The 15,942-nt window shown below is 38.1% G+C and overlaps 1 long non-coding RNA gene across 4 annotated transcripts in view; it reads right to left on the bottom strand.

Annotated features, from left to right (window-relative positions):
• Positions 1-631: 631 nt before the first annotated feature.
• LOC116070684 overlaps positions 632-15,942 on the bottom strand; it is an 83,007-nt gene continuing 67,696 nt past the window's right edge. For 3 of the 4 annotated variants that reach the window (XR_004110504.1, XR_004110505.1, XR_004110507.1), the window contains 2 exons: positions 3,059-3,190; positions 632-1,176 (listed from right to left, as the gene is read on the bottom strand). This is a non-coding gene — a long non-coding RNA (uncharacterized LOC116070684). Of the gene's footprint in view, positions 1,177-3,058; positions 3,191-10,132; positions 10,173-15,942 lie in introns of those variants that run through there. The other variant, XR_004110506.1, reaches the window with a different exon arrangement.

Here is a 15,942-nt window from a genome sequence, read left to right as displayed (position 1 = left end):
TTAGGTAGGTTTTCATATAGCTATTCAAAAGGTCCTTAGTATTAGTTATCTGTCCTCGTATTCTCTCTTCTGTTCTTTCTTCCCATCTCTTACTCCATTTAATTTTCTTATTTATGCATAGGATCTTTAACACATGAATTTCAGTTTCCTTAAATTCCATGTTTTCTACTTCCAGAACCACATTTTATAAGAGTCTGGTTCTGATGATTATTTTCAAATTGTATGAAAATGGAAAAACATCTTCAAATACTTTTTAAATTTATCTATTTATTTATTTTATTCTCTCTCCTCTCTCTCTCTCTCTCTCTCTCTCTCTCTCTCTCTCTCTCTCTCTGTATGTGTGTGTGTGTGTATGTGTGCATGTGCATGTGCGCGCGCGTGTGTGTGTGTGTGTGTGTGTGTGTGTGTGTGTGTGTGTGTGTATCATGAGTATGTAGTGCCCTCAGAGTCTACCATGTAGCTGCTGGGAATTGAACCCAGGTTCTTTGGAAAAGCACATCCAGATATTTCAAACACTTTGAAATATTCTTCTTCCTCCTCTTCCTCTTTGTCTGCTTCTTTCTCCTCGTTCTTGTTAGAAGTCAGATACTTAGTATAAGAAGAGGAACCAGATAAACATTTTATGCTTAGATACTTGCTAATCTTCTCTTTTAATTTGTTTGCACATCTGCTCTTTTTATTTCTTTTACAGTTTTTATTTACTCCTGTGTGTGCCTCTGCAGGTCAGAAGATGACCTTTCAAGTGCCAGTTCTCTTCTTGCACTGCATAGGTCTGAAGATTGAATTTAGATCATCAGGTCTAGGTGCAGCAGCCTTCATCCACTGATCCATCTGGGTTGGGCGCAGGCACTTGTATATTGGCATGCTAGCTTTTTGGTTCTCTTCTCTTTTGTCTTTGGCTAGAAGGAGAAAGTGTACAACTCAGCTGCAGCTCGTTATTCTGACTCCAGTTTCTCACTTGCATTGTGCTGAGGGGTGACGAGGACACAAATGTTCTCTGGTGACTCCAGTTTCTCACTTGCATTGTGCTGAGAGGTGACAGAGACACAAATGTTCTCTGGTGTTCTGGCTAAGGGTCATTCTTAGGGAGACACTTCTTGGCTCTTAGCGTTATTGAGAGTTTCCACACTGGATCCACAAAATTCATAATTTATGGTCTAATTCACCTTCACTGGCCTGGGGATAAAATCAAGACATTGAACCTGTTTTGTTTTGTTTTGTTGCTTATTTTGCTGTCATTTCCCCAAATTACTTATTTTTAGAATTTAAAATATTAATCTCCATTGCTTGCACATTATGCAAAAAGAACTAGAACAGCATCGTCCCATGCAAAGCTACAGCTACAGGGTTTTCTGTTTGTTTGCTGACATAGTTTCTATACTCCTGAGCACTAATGCACATGTAAAATTCGAATTTTAGAAAGCTCCTTAGAAGCTTACAGTATCCAAATGTTTTATTTCTGGTTTGGACTTAAAGACAGGAAGAATAAGAATCCTCGAGTCACAGGAAAATAGCTCTTGTCTTACAAAGAGGGTCTCTATCCTTGTCATCACCTGGTATCTCCATCTATAGTCAGGCAAAAACCCAATTAGTTATTAATTGATGTGCATTAAAATTCATTAACTCTGCATGTGAGGTCTGGACTATAATTAACTGTCTTTCTTACCTTTTGTTCTGAGATCTCTTGGTAAGAGATCCCATTGCTAATAAGGACAGAAACAGTTTTGTGGTCTGTGGTTAGTTAGAAGCAAGGTCCCCAGAAGGTTGTTCCTGCCACATCAGATCATAACTAAGTGCCATGTCAAATCTTTAAAACTTACTTACTCGGGTCAAATTTATTTTTAAGATATTTGAAAAAAAAAAAAAACACGGGTAGGAGTAACAGAAGATTTTTTTGGTGCAGTGTTTTAATCTGATTAAGATCTTTACATATTTAATGAAACTTTGTATATATCTTTTACCAAATCAAAAGTTACATTCAAATGAAGAATTAAAGAAAAAGAACAACCGTACAGTCATGCAGCTTGGAAACAGCTTTCAAATAGCTTTGAAAGCAGATCAATTTTAAACCAAATTTGTTTGGTTTAAATCATGACATAGTTTCTTAAGAGACACCTAGCAAATGAATGATAGACAAAATAAATTTTTTACTGCATACTCAACTGAAGGAAGAATTTTCCTGAGTAGTTTGCAGCCAGCTTCTGAGCTGATATTTGGAAAGATTTACGGTAACACTTATTTTGGAACTTTGGTGTCTGTAATCTACTGATATATATATATATATATGTATATATACTGATATATATATATATATATATATGTATATATTCTTAAAATCTCTCTGATCTCAAGTGTCTTCAAAGTTGAGTATGATGAGAATTATGCACAAAACTTATTTAGGTGGAGAACCTAAATGGGTATTTTGCAGAGTATTTCATCTGTGTGTAGGCACAAAAAAAAAAAAAAAAAAAAAAAAAAAAAAAAAAGAAAGAAAGAAAATTACATCAAATAAGGAAGAAAGGTTAAAATTCATAAAAATTAGAAGAAAACCATTAAGAACTATTGACTCTGCTGCTTCTTCAGTTTGAATTGCACCACTGGGGCTTTGTAATTTCAATGACTTTCCTAAAGTCAAGGTTTTGCTAAATACTCCCAGAATTCTGGCACATATCTGCTCTCTACCTAATATATAATAAAATCTTCCTAGTGTATAATGAGCATAACACTTACCTTACATTTATAGAGCTGTCATTGATGTTAACCTGGCTGTGCAGTATGCAGGTAGAGATAATTAACTACATGTAATATTTAATGTTTACTTTAGTGCTACCATGTTACAGCCATGCTGTCTAGCATCCTACAGCTACTAAATAATTTAACTCTTAGATGACCTTGGTAGATCAATCTCACTATAGCCTTCCCTGCCTCACCAAATGATAGCATGAAGCTCAGAAGTCAAATAATATGCCCGAAGCTGAAGCACAAAAAAGCTGCCCTTAGTTTATAAAGACCACCACTCATACTGCAGACCAATGTGATAGTAGCCCATTGTAGTTACCTGATCCATGTGAATCCAGTCCCACCTTGGCACCATTTTTAGTAAGTTCCAAAATGTTTAAAAAAATTTTCTATTTAATTACAAATCAGCAAATGTCCTCCTACTTCTCACTGCTTCCAGTTCACAGGAGACCTGAAGAGAGAAACGGGTGATGAAAGAGTTCTGTTTGTCATCTTTAAACTTAAGAGTGTTGCTCTTATTCAAATTATGCCAACGGCCATCTACTGCACTGAGAATAGAACCCAGCTCTTTACCCAATCCTAAGGCATTATGGGATCTCAGTCCTGTTTTTCTGTTTGTCTTCAGCCCATTATTTTTCTCTACTAATTACATTTCAGCTACAATATCTTGTTTATAGTTTCTAGACTAATCCATGTGTGTTTTTCATAGACATTTACCCTCAGAATATATTACTGAAGATTAGGAGTTAAAAACATTAATCAAGAATGATCAGGAAAAAAAGTGCCTCAGACCTTACAAAGAACCCTTGCTGCCTTTTTAAAGGACTGGAGTTTAGTTTATAAAATCCAGGTCAGGCTCACTGTAATTCTTGGTCTAGGGGATCTGGTGCCTATTTTAGGTTACCATAGGTATATGCACATACAAAAAATGCGCAAAACTGCATGGCCAAACACATATATACATATAAGTAAAACAATAAATCATTTTTAAGAATTGAAGATGAAAAAAATTAGGAGTTAGCTCTGGGTGTCACATGCATTCTATGTGCCATTTATCCCCCAAGTAACTCTCAAGATGAATTTCCTACCCCAGGCTCCCAGACAAAACTGCTCAGAGCACTTTGCCCCAGGATGAGAGAGAATGGACACATGCTCTACCTGAATTATACCTAAAGATTCTTGTCAGGAAATGATATAATACTAGAAGAGCAAAGAGAATTATAGTGTGAAGAATCTGAGCTTCCACTGTGGAAGGAGAGTATGAATGGCTAAGTGTCCCTTCATAAAAAGATAATACTTAAAAGTCAACCCTGGGCAGAGGGACATGTTACTCTCAAGAGTATGAGAGAGAAACTAGGGGCTGAATGGTACTCAGCAGTCAGCAACTGGAAAGGACATTTCTTGTTCTGGGGCATACCCAGTCAAGAGAAAGTATAATGCAATGGGTTGAAACAACTCTGTCCCCATCATACATTGTAGGCCTAACCCAATAGGATGAGTATTTGAAGACTAGGGCATATAGTTTGGATGAGACCACAGCAGTGGGGCTTTCATGGTTCTGTGCTGACACATTTGTCTTTGTCCTATATCCTCTAGAAGTGTGATGGGTTAGATGTGAAGACATTCCATCTGTGGTGTCCTGTTATGGCATCCCAAGCTGGTGACAACAAATGGTTTCCAATTTAGTGACAAAAGGTTTCCATGTGACAAACAACCTGTGTCTTCTCATTTGTCACACTCAAGGGACAAGAACAGATTAAAATCAGAAAGATAAATAAAACGTTTCTCTAGTCATCCAATTTCATCTCCCTTGACCTGGCTGGATGAACCTGCAGCAGCAGAGAGTTGAATGAAGCCTGAGAAGGAGAGGCGGCCTTTACCCAAATCCCATCTGTCCTGCTCTCTGAGGCTGAGGCAGGCCTAAGAAGAAAATAAAATAAAATTTACATTGGGTGACAACTTTTTTAAAAGTGTTAAACAGCATTAAGCTTTTTCACACATGCAAGAGATAGAGGAGGAAGGAGGATTTCATCCAAGCTTGCATGCAGAGTCAGAGAGGAGGAGCTGTTTAACAAGTTGCTTTGAAGGGATGGTGACAATATAAAGTGAAGTTTCTTTCTGCTTCTACACAACATAGACATTAACTGGTTCATCAGATCTTCCACTAAATACAACACTTACAATAAATGAACTTGGAACTGTACAAGAGGATGCACACAAAGAGCAGTGCCAGGTACCCAGCAATGCGTTCTTATGAGATCAGGAAGATAGTGAAGGAAAAAAATTTTCAGCTAGACTTTCAGCACTGTATAAAAACTCACGCTTGAGGACACATACAAATAATTCCAGATGGAAAAATTATAGTTCAAGACCAGCCCGGTAACAGAGAATTTCAAGTCAGCCCATGGTTCCTTGAATGAACTTCCTGAGAAAAAGTACAAAGCAATACAAATCAAAACAGAACAGAACAGAACAGAAAGGAAGGAAGGAAGGTAAGAAGAAAGGAAGGTAAGAAGGAAGGAAGGAAGGAAGGAAGGAATGAAGGAAGGAAGGAAGGAGGGAAGGAAGAAAGAAAGAAAGAAAGGAAGGAAGGAAGGAAGGAAGGAAGGAAGGAAGAAAGAAAGAAAGAAAGAAAGAAAGAAAGAAAGAAAGAAAGAAAGGAAGAAAGAAACCCCAAGAACTAGGGTAGAGAGAGTGCAATTTTAGGTAAATCACAAGAGACCAGAAAGACAGCTCAAGCTCTAAAAATGTCAAGCATGTGCTAAGGCAGTAGGCAATTGTCAAATTCTGGAAAGATACCAGGGAGAATGGGGAATAGAAGGGATTATGGATTCCAAACACTGTGTTTTATTTCTCTATTTGCAGAAAAAATGGAAAACTTTGGCAGCTGAGATATTGTGACCAACAATAAATAAAACCCAGATAAAAAAAGAATATGTGCATATATGTATGTATGTGTATACATTATGTATGCATATATATACACACATTTTAAAATGTTATTAATGTATTGTGAAACACAGGAAAATTGTGACATCATTTTAGAACTGAACAGTCAATGGTAAAAATAAAAGCAAAACCCAACCAACAAAACAGAAAAACCTTCATGGACAATTGCCCATTCCCAAGTCTTGCTGAGGCTGCCAAGTTGATCTCTCTAACACTTGTAGGAAACTCATAAACTTACCATAACAAACTTCCTAATTCTCTGACTCTTACAGTCATCCCTCCTTCTTCTGTGATCATCCCAGAGCCTTTGGTACAGCAGTTGTTCCATAGATATATCAGTTGCTACTGGGCACCAACGTATCTCTTATTCTCTTCATTTTCATTGGTCCAAAACCAATGGACATATTAACGTGGAAGAGAGAGACATGTTAGAGCCTCAGTTCTCGACAAAAACTCCCAGCCACTGGGGAATACTGAGAGTGGGAGACATGGTCTTGCCCAGGAAAAGATCATGGGTTATCCAATATCAAGTGGTCAGTCCTTGAGATCATATACATGCCTATACACTAAATAAACTGGGCAAGTTGTATTTATGTATTTTGGAATATATACACCACACCACCAACAACAACAACACGAACAAGAACAAAAGCAACAGTGAACATAAAGAGGCCATAAATTTGAGAGAGAATAAGGGATACATGGAGTAGGGTTGAAGAGAGGAAAGGTAAATGGGGAAACAACATAATTATAATTTAAAAAAACATGTATTCATAAAAAAATGTCTAGTATCAGTATAAGTTATAGTAAAGCAATAGGAACAGTCTTCTATGTGAATCCCAGAGATACTGGGTGGATAGTACTCTACATCTCTTTTGTAGACATACGAACAGACATGTTGGGGCTCAAGATAGCAACTCCTCATGTTTCTAGGATAGTAACTGGTAGAGAAAGAAATAAAGTTGAGTATGTGCAGGCAGCTACTGAAATGTGATTTTGCACAGTTCATTGCTGCTTCCTAATAGTGGCTGAATGGTAGAGAAGAATGCAGATCCATGTGCAGAGGCCCTGATGGAGTAGAGTTGTGGCAGAGTGGAGATACAATGGATATGCCGCTGGACTTTCCAAGAAGCAAGCAAGCTATATAATGCTTAACAAGGCATTTCAGTGATGCTATCTAAATGCTCAGTGGCCCTTGCTTGAGGTTCCATTTGTTAATAGGTTGAGTTACCCTTGGTCTTCCTAGGGATCATTAGACAATGAGTAGTCTCTAGACCTTGGAGTATAGCTTAAATTAGTTGTCCTATAAGTGACAGACAAGCAAAGACTGCTAATATTAACAAACAGTAAAACACAATTTAAAGCTATTTAAATTTTCCTTTGAAGACAAGGAGTATCTGAAAAGGCATGGATGATAAACAAAGATATTTCATAAACTGAATAAAAAAGAAAGAAAGAAAGAAACAAGGAAGAACATGAGAGCTGCCAGGTGTAGTGGAGGAGGTTTATTGTAGATATGAGGGGAACAGAGGCAGAGGCAGTGACATCTGGGGAGTCCTGATTGAACATGGCCTGACTGAGCTGGGACATATGAGGGAATGTGAGGAAAGTAAATAAAGAAGCCTCCAACAAAGAGGGGCCTAGGCCAAGAGAATGGCCAAAAGGGTAAAGGGCAAAAGGGCCCCCCATAGCAAAATGGCTGGATTATATAGGGAAGGGCAGCTGTGGAAGGGTAGTTCAGTTGTTGAACTGAAGAATGGTAGGATAGAGGGCAGGGTACACCAGCCATACTCTGAAACTAAGGACTAAGGGATGCTGGGAGAACCTGGTGGCCAGATATGCTTTGTTAAATAAGCACCCCAGCTGTTTGTCTTAATAGCCAAAGTCAATCCTGAGCTATGTTTTCTCATAACTGGGTTTGCCTCTTAACTCTGGGCAGCACAACCGAAATGATTATGTTTTACTTAATGAGAGATGTATATCTCATTAAGGGGAAACATTCAATTAAGACAGGAGAGTTCTTTGCTAGTCTGTACCAGTGATGATGAGACCACAGCAAATTCCAGCCAAGATAAAAACATGCAGGTCTTTTGTTTATATATCACAATTTCTGATTTTGACTTCTTAGGAAATTTCTTTGTGTGTGTCTGTCTGTATGTGATCTTATGTTTTTTTCTTTATTCTTCGTTTTTCTGTTTATTTGTTTGTCCCAAGGGTCCATAAAGAGCTGGGGGGTGAAGATAAAGAAATCACCCATACACATAAAATAAAATTAAATTTATTAAAAAAATGTTTGAACACAACTCAAACAGCCTTCCTATTGGATGCTTCAAATTCAACATTTAACACACAAGGCTTTAAATTTGTGACTTTATGATTTGTCCAAAATTAAATTAAAATAGAATGCTAGAGAGACATTTTTGGAACATTTTTGAAGATGCAAATAAGCACTAGTTCTCTCAAGAGCCAGGGGGAACTGGTGGAGAAAAAACATCCTGGTCCAGGGGAGGAAGAATGGTGGCTTTCTTCTCACTGTGCTGCTTGTGGATCTGACTTGAAGTTTATTTCATCAGGAGAAGCTCTGCTGGGCTTAACTCCTTTCAATGTTAAGTGCTTATTTGATTGTGTTTTATAATTGTAATTGTGTTAGCCTCTTAGTAAATACCTAGAAGTGTTGCTAATTCAAGGGAGTTTCCTGGTGGGAAAAGGACTTTAGGGACTTTGGATAACTAGATCTTCAATGTGCCTCTAAACCCAAGGAGTATGAGTGGACAGAGGTGACAGAGTCTTGTTGAGGTTGCTGTGAGCTACAAGGCTAGGAAACCTACGCTGAGGGACTGAAGCAGGTTACTTGCATGTTTCTCCCAAGGAACAGCTTCCTGAATAAGACTTGGCTGCCTATATTAGATTCTAATTTTCATTCTGCTAGGGAAAATTTTCACATTGTCTGGAATCAATAGTTTTCTCTGCTGAAAGCAATGACTAAAAACACTGGTGCATACAACATCCTGTGGTGCATTAAAAATGCAAAATGGCTCCACTCAAAATTTTCTTTAGAAGCTAGTACAAGGTTATTGTTTTTGAGTGCTGAGTCATATATTAGCAATGGAAAACCTTGTAAGTGTAAAGCTCTATAAAAATCTGAATACATTGTGTTTCGTTTTGTTTGTTTGTTTGCAGTTTGTGTGTGGGGGGGGGGTTGTAATTTTTTTCCTAATCATGAACTCTCTATCATAACTGGTCATTCCTTTTATATAAGACAAAAAGAAAAGGTTAGTCAGAGAAGTAATTGTAGAAGTAACCAAGTTTATAATTACTTGTAAACCCAGGCCACAAACCCATCTACTCTTACTTTAGTTGTAAAGGGAGCAATCACGTGGACCTGGTGACTGGAGGAAGGGACAGGTCATCAGTGTGGGTACAAGTTTGCCATAGATGGTCATAGAACTCTATACAGCAGCTCTTGACAATGACCTCTTACTTTTCAAAGGGATGGTGGCATCCCCTGTTTCTTAGTTATTGCTGCTGCTGTTGCTGCTGCTGCTACTACTACTACTACTACTTTTTTGTTTGTTTGTTTTTTGGTTTTTCAAGACAGGGTTTCTCTGTGTAGCCCTGGCTGTCCTGGAACTCACTTTGTAGACCAGGCTGGCCTCGAACTCAGAGATCTGCCTGCCTCTGCCTCCCAAGTGCTGGGATTAAAGGCGTGTGCCACCACCACCTGGCCATTAAAATGTGTATACCAGACTGGCCTCGAACTCGTGATCCTCCTGCCTCTGCCTCCTTCAGCAAATCCTACCAGCGTGTGCCACCACAACCAGCCTACTACTACTACTACTACTACTACTACTACTACTACTACTATTACTATTACTATTACTAAGTGATAAGAGATGATTAGTTCATGGGGATTGTGCTCCATTTACTTACTAACACATAAAAGTATAATTTTCACATGACAGTACATGGCCAGTGGTAACCCCCAAAGTACTATTGCCTTCACCAGATTCCATGAGTACAGAACAAGGGAGGGAGGAGGGGAGGGCATCCCATGCATCCACTCCATGATTCGCTGAGAAACTAAATCACTGAGAACGCATATCACTTTGACAAAATCTTAAGCACATTTTAAAACTTCTTCGATGTGTTTAAGAGGCTGTAAAACATGTAAAGAGTCGGTAGCTCTGATCATCAGCACACAGATGAACAGTGCTTTGCTTAAACCAGGCACAAGATGGATGAACAGCATGCATGTGAGATGTCGGAGAAAACAATGCCTGTCAGCCTGTCATTTTTATGGCTTTGGGGGCACCCCATGAAGACTGAGGCATGCAGGAAGCAGTGCTCCTGTCACTGTTACCTGTAGATGATGAACAGCAGAAAGACACTGTTTCCTTCTGGAGAACATGACAGTTAACCCATAAGATGCCTTCTGAGCCTGATGAAGCACCGTTACTATCCAGCATTTGAAGCAGACCTATGTACTGTAAGGAGCAAATGGTGGTCATTCCATGGTGAGAGGACACAAAAACTGCACATTATTGTCTTGAAAACTTGAAAGTTTCCTTCCTTTTTAAAACCAGTGACCACCAAACTCTGTAATTAGTAGCAATAATTAAAAGGTGCTCAGAGAGGGAATGGATGGATGATTGCCACTGAGAAGCACATTCTCATTAATTTATTACCAATTTTTAACTTGGCTTCATTAGGGCATGTCTGTTGAAGGCCATTTAAGACTCAGGGGACATACTTGCACTTCACATTGCCTCCATATTGGATCCAAGGGGAGGATTATTCTGGATTGTTGTTCTCCATGGACTCATATATGAAGAGAGGTGGAGGGACTCCACTGGACTGTAAATTTTTCAGTTGGAAATTTAGAATGTTCTTGGGGGATAGTCAGCTCTTGAAAGAGGTCATCAGGTGGGCAAATTGTGACACACTTTTATATTATTCTTCTGCCTCTGTGAGAAATAGGAATAACCCTAGTCTCAGGAAATTGAAGACTCTGGTCTAGAGAATTCTGGAAGCCTCTTGGTGTTTTGTGCTCTTAGAATTTAAAGCTGGGTGCTTCTTAAAGATCTCCTCATGGGAGAATGGGAGGGTTTCATGAGCAGACAAGACAAGGCACATTTCAGAGATATTCTCTGAGTGAACTCACTCAGCATAGGACATTTTTTTTCACTTTAAAAATACAGTTAAATAAATTATTCTATTATCTCTCTCTTCCTGAAGGCTAAAAATACAGAGCTTCGTCTTTTGGTTTCCCTGTGGATGTCTCTTGTGATGGGGCTGTAAAGGCATACATTGCTCTATCCCAGAGTTTGGTTACCACCAAGGAGAAGGGGGTGAGGCATTGGTGACTGTCCAGAGCATAATTTACTAGCACTTGTCTTTGTCTCCTACAGAAAAGCAAACACCACACTAAATGCCCTTGAACTTTATTTGAAAGGATCAGCTATTTAGGAGTCTCAAGGGTGAGATTTTACCCATTGTTACCAGTGCTTTCATCTCCACAAAACCTAACTCAAAGAAACTGATATAAAGTAGACTGTGAGTGGATGAATAATTGAATAAAGCATTAGTTCATGTCACAAACACAGTGGATCCTCAGAAATGGAAGTAAAGTGTTAAGCAAAACCAAGAAATTATACTTGCTTTAGCTGTGTAATTAAATTAAAGTATTATTTTTCTTTAATTTGGCAGAACACTTGGAAATCTGGATGATGTTTCTTGGAGTTTTTAAATAAACCTATTAATGACAAGAGGACCCCCAAATTGCCACATTAAAAAATAAATGCACAAAACAAATCCATTATCCTATGCTCACAAAGCACTGCTTACCAATAATTAACAAATCCAACTGATATTAACAACTTAGCCCCCTCTAATAGAGTAGGCCACAGGGAAATATCAAAGAAGTGCTAACAGCTGGCTTGTTAATATACTCAGCCTTTTTTTTTCCTTTACAAGAGAAAACAAATGGAGAAGCACAAAAGCCATCCCACAACAGCTCTTTATGAGAGAAGTTGTAAGCAGAAGCCTTATGGGATTGATCACACTATATCCCAGACCCTATATTCTAATATCGGATGGCACAGATATTGGACATGCTGGTACCTAAGCTTCTGATTTTATTCTTCAGTAAATGTTAAAAGAAAAGACCCAGTCACAGAGCTGTACTTCAGAAGGAGCATCTAGCCCATTAAGCCTCTGCAGCGCACCATCTGCTTTGATTCCAATCATAAGAATGAGTCATTTAAATCGAGTAAAGTTCATAGAAAAATGACAAATTTTGCAATGTCTTCAAGGTTTCTTTTTTTAACTTAGTTTATTTTGAGCCACTGTGAATGCATCTAAAAAGGTGAAAAAAAAGACAGCCAATATTAAAGCTAATTTATTCAAGAGGAGAGGCTCAACCCTTTAGATTCCCTTGACCTCTGCAGAGTCCTTCAGGACAACTCATGTCTGGTCTATTCTGGAAAGTCATCTGATTAAAGAAACCCTTTGTGATTCTCATGGAGAATCCTTTGCTGTGTATGTTGTATATATCAGAACACTCAGAGTATGAATTTCAGGGTGCTAAGGTGACATTTATATGTGGCATAGTACTATTTTTTCCAGTGCTCAGTGGAGTACCTGGCATTTGATAGGTATTCATCAATATCTGTTAGGAAAATGAATTCATAAATCAATGGCAGTGACAGATTATGCTAGCATTATTTAAAATGAAGTGACGATAATTAGATGAGACATTATGGGTGTCGGTTGAGAAGATATCCTGAGAATATTTCTCCATCAGTAGTCTTCATGTTTATTAGGCCTACTGTGGACACCCTTAGACCTGCTTTGGATAAACTTACTGCAGGTACTCTACACTATACAATCAGTCTCCAAGATACATCTACCTGTATCATCCAGCTCATTTACTATGTATGTACCCAGTCAAGGGGTGGCTTAAAGACCTGAATGTGTGTGTCATGGGTAGAGAGGCTGTTAAATACACCTACAATTTCTTATTTGAAGTCTTCAGCTCCTAAGGGATTACTTAAGGAAGATACTTTTCTGAGTCATAGCAACTACTAGTTCATTGGCCCTACTCATGTTTACTAAATGTTTGACTTAGTTTTGTTTTAAAAGAAAACTTAAGTAATTATTATTCGTTTTGAGTCCATCCTTCAGAACACCTCTTCCCAGTGTTTGCAGTAATTGTGAGTCAATACTAACTCATAACAAGTTTTATCAGTTGATATGAAATAAAATAATGCCTTATTTATTAATACCTTGATAGTCCTTCCTTCACCCAAACAATCACAGTAGAATCCAGACTGAAGTAACTGATGTTCTCTTTGTTCATATTGGAGTATTGTAGACCAGGAAATAAAACTCAAGGCAAAAGACTGAGAGGGCCCAGTTCTACTAAATGGAGGAGCATTGTGATTTATACTTTGTGTAATACTCAAAGTACTTCACTTTAAGTATGTGTGAAACAAGTATATAAAAACCAAAATTAATGTTCACCTACTTTCATGAATGTTAAATGGCTAGACAGTAAAATGATACAAGGAAGGGGAGAAAGGTTTAAAATATCACTAACCTTTACTTCAGTTCCACTGTTTGGTGTTAGTGGAATCTTGATGCACAATCCAGCTTTCTTCTGCACATGGCAGAAGAAATGGCCATGGGATAGTGAATAAAAAAAGGCTATTAGAAAACATCTTGATGGCCTTGCTTTGGGAGAGGCATGAATGTATATTCAACTTCACAGCAATATTTCTGTATTTTCAGTTTTTAAAAAAATGGAAATTCTATCAATGCTTCATTGATATACGTGCATGTCATATTTCCTATTGCATTTTTTCATAATGATACATGTCATTTAACCACTTGAGTACAATAATTTGTACGCTCTTTAACAATACTTCTGTTTCCTTTCTTTTATGTAACTACTAAATAGGTAAAAAAAAAATCTTTGAAAATATCAAGTTAGGGGTTGGATCTAAAAACAGCAATTGTACATGATTCTAGTGTGTGTCTCTGTGTGTGGATATGCATGTGTGTGTACACGTGTGTATGTGTGAGAGTGTTGTGTGTGTGCATAGGTGTTCATGTGTGTGTTCGTGTGTGTGTGTGTGTGTGTGTGTGTGTGTGTGTGTGTGTGTAAATAGGTATGACATAACAAGCTCTGATGTTTTGGCCCCTCCTTTCTTCTTTGAGACAGAGCCTCTTGTCTCTCAATGACACATACAGGCTACCTGATACATACAAACTTGATGATATTCTCTTGTCTTCAGCTCCCATTTCTCACAAAAATGCAGTGATTACAGATGCTCACATCATTCATGGGACTTTTATATGAACTCACATCCCTATACTTTTCTGTCAGGGCTTCAATTCACCAAGCCATCTCCCCATCTCCCCATTGCCTACTTTTAATACATGATGTTCAACACAAATTTGGCATTTCGTATAATGGGTCACTGATTGATAATGCCACATGAGTCATTGCTAGCACAGGTGAACTTTGACCAATGGAAGAATAGGATAAGTGGTGGTAACTTCCATATAGTTGAACATTCATCTGCATCTTTCTAAGTCTCTCAAATTTCACCAAAATTTTCCTGATGACTAGAAAGCTTGCCAATTGTTTGGAACAACAAAATTGTTTAACACATATTTCTGTAGTCTAGGTAATGTATATAGTAAAAACTTCATGTTAGCCATGAGAACTTTGCTATGGGGACAGCTACTCACAGAAATACTTATCATCTTATGACATTTAAAATTGTTAACTTGCCACCTTGGTGTAACAGGAAGCAAAAAGATATACTACAGCTGTACAGTGTGTCCATTGTTGATTTTATACAGATCTTTATTTTTGGTTTTCTGAGACAAATTACTTCTATTTAATTCAGGATGGCTTCAAATTCATGATCTTTCTGCTTCAGCTTTCCAAATTTTAGGAAGTTTCCAAATTTTATGCACTTACGATTTAATACTGGATCTTTATTTGTTTTGGATTTAGTGTGTGTGTGTGTGTGTGTGTGTGTGTGTGTGTGTGTGTCAACAATGGGTGGATTGATCTGGAAAGGATTAGGTCTGGCTTTGTTGGAGGAGAACTCAAAGGGGATAAAATTCAAAGTTTTAAAACCCCACACTATTCCCAGTTAAGTGTCTCTGCCTCATGGTTGTGTATCAAGATGTGAGTTCTCAGCTACTTCTCCAGTGTGTGTGTGTGTGTGTATGTGTGTGTGTGTGTGTGTTTTCACATTCTACAACACATGAGTGCAAGCCAGAGGACAGTTTGTATGAGTTGGTCCTCTCCTTATGTCATGTGGGTTCCAGTCATCAAACATTTATCATCAAGACAGTGGTGAGTGGCTTTTCCCTCTTTAGCTATCTCGCCTACAACAAAAAACTGCATCTTTCATGTCTGTAAGGCAAATTGCATATCTTATACATTTATATATTTTACTTGCTAAGTAGCATTACATTATTATATTATGTTATATCATAACATATATCATATATGACATTATATTATAGGACAAACTCATAGACCTAATTTATTCTCTGCAGTTCCTCTGTGACATTAGGTGGTTTAATTGAGAATGGCCCCTATAAATTCATATGTTTAAATACGTGGTCAACAATGGGTAGATCGATCTGGGAAGGATTAGGTCTGGCTTTGTTGCAGGCGGTAACTCAAAGGGGGTAAATTTCAAAGTTTTAAAACCCCACACTATTCCCAGTTAAATGTCTCTGCCTCGTGGTTGTGTATCAAGATATGAGTTCTCAGCTACTTCTCCAGTGCCCTGGCTTGCCTGTCTACTGCCATGCTTTCTACAATGATAATCATGGAAGAAGGAAACTCTTGCTTTTTGTCTACCTGACCTCATTCTCTTGATAAGTTCAGTTATCTTGTTTCTGAGACATTAATTCTCTGGCTTTAGGACCTACTTCTTTGAGATTCCAATGTAGACTGAATACTGACAGCTAAGATATCCCTGGGAGTCCAACATCAGGTTAGGACAACTGAGGTATCCAGCCTCATGGACTGAACAACTTCTGTATCCTTGGCCTTTCTGTCAGAAGACAGCCATTGTTGGACTACTCAGACTACAGACAGTAAGCCACTCTAATAAATTATATATGCTTGAATAATTGGTCCCCAATTAGTGGAACTGTCTGAGAATGATTAGAAAGTGTGGCTTTGTGCAAGTTGGTCAGTCAATATGGGTATATGATATATAT

This window comes from Mastomys coucha, unplaced genomic scaffold (assembly GCF_008632895.1).
Source record: "Mastomys coucha isolate ucsf_1 unplaced genomic scaffold, UCSF_Mcou_1 pScaffold22, whole genome shotgun sequence".
NCBI classification, from domain to species: Eukaryota; Metazoa; Chordata; class Mammalia; order Rodentia; family Muridae; genus Mastomys; species Mastomys coucha.
This window is presented reverse-complemented; position numbering and strand designations above follow the sequence as displayed.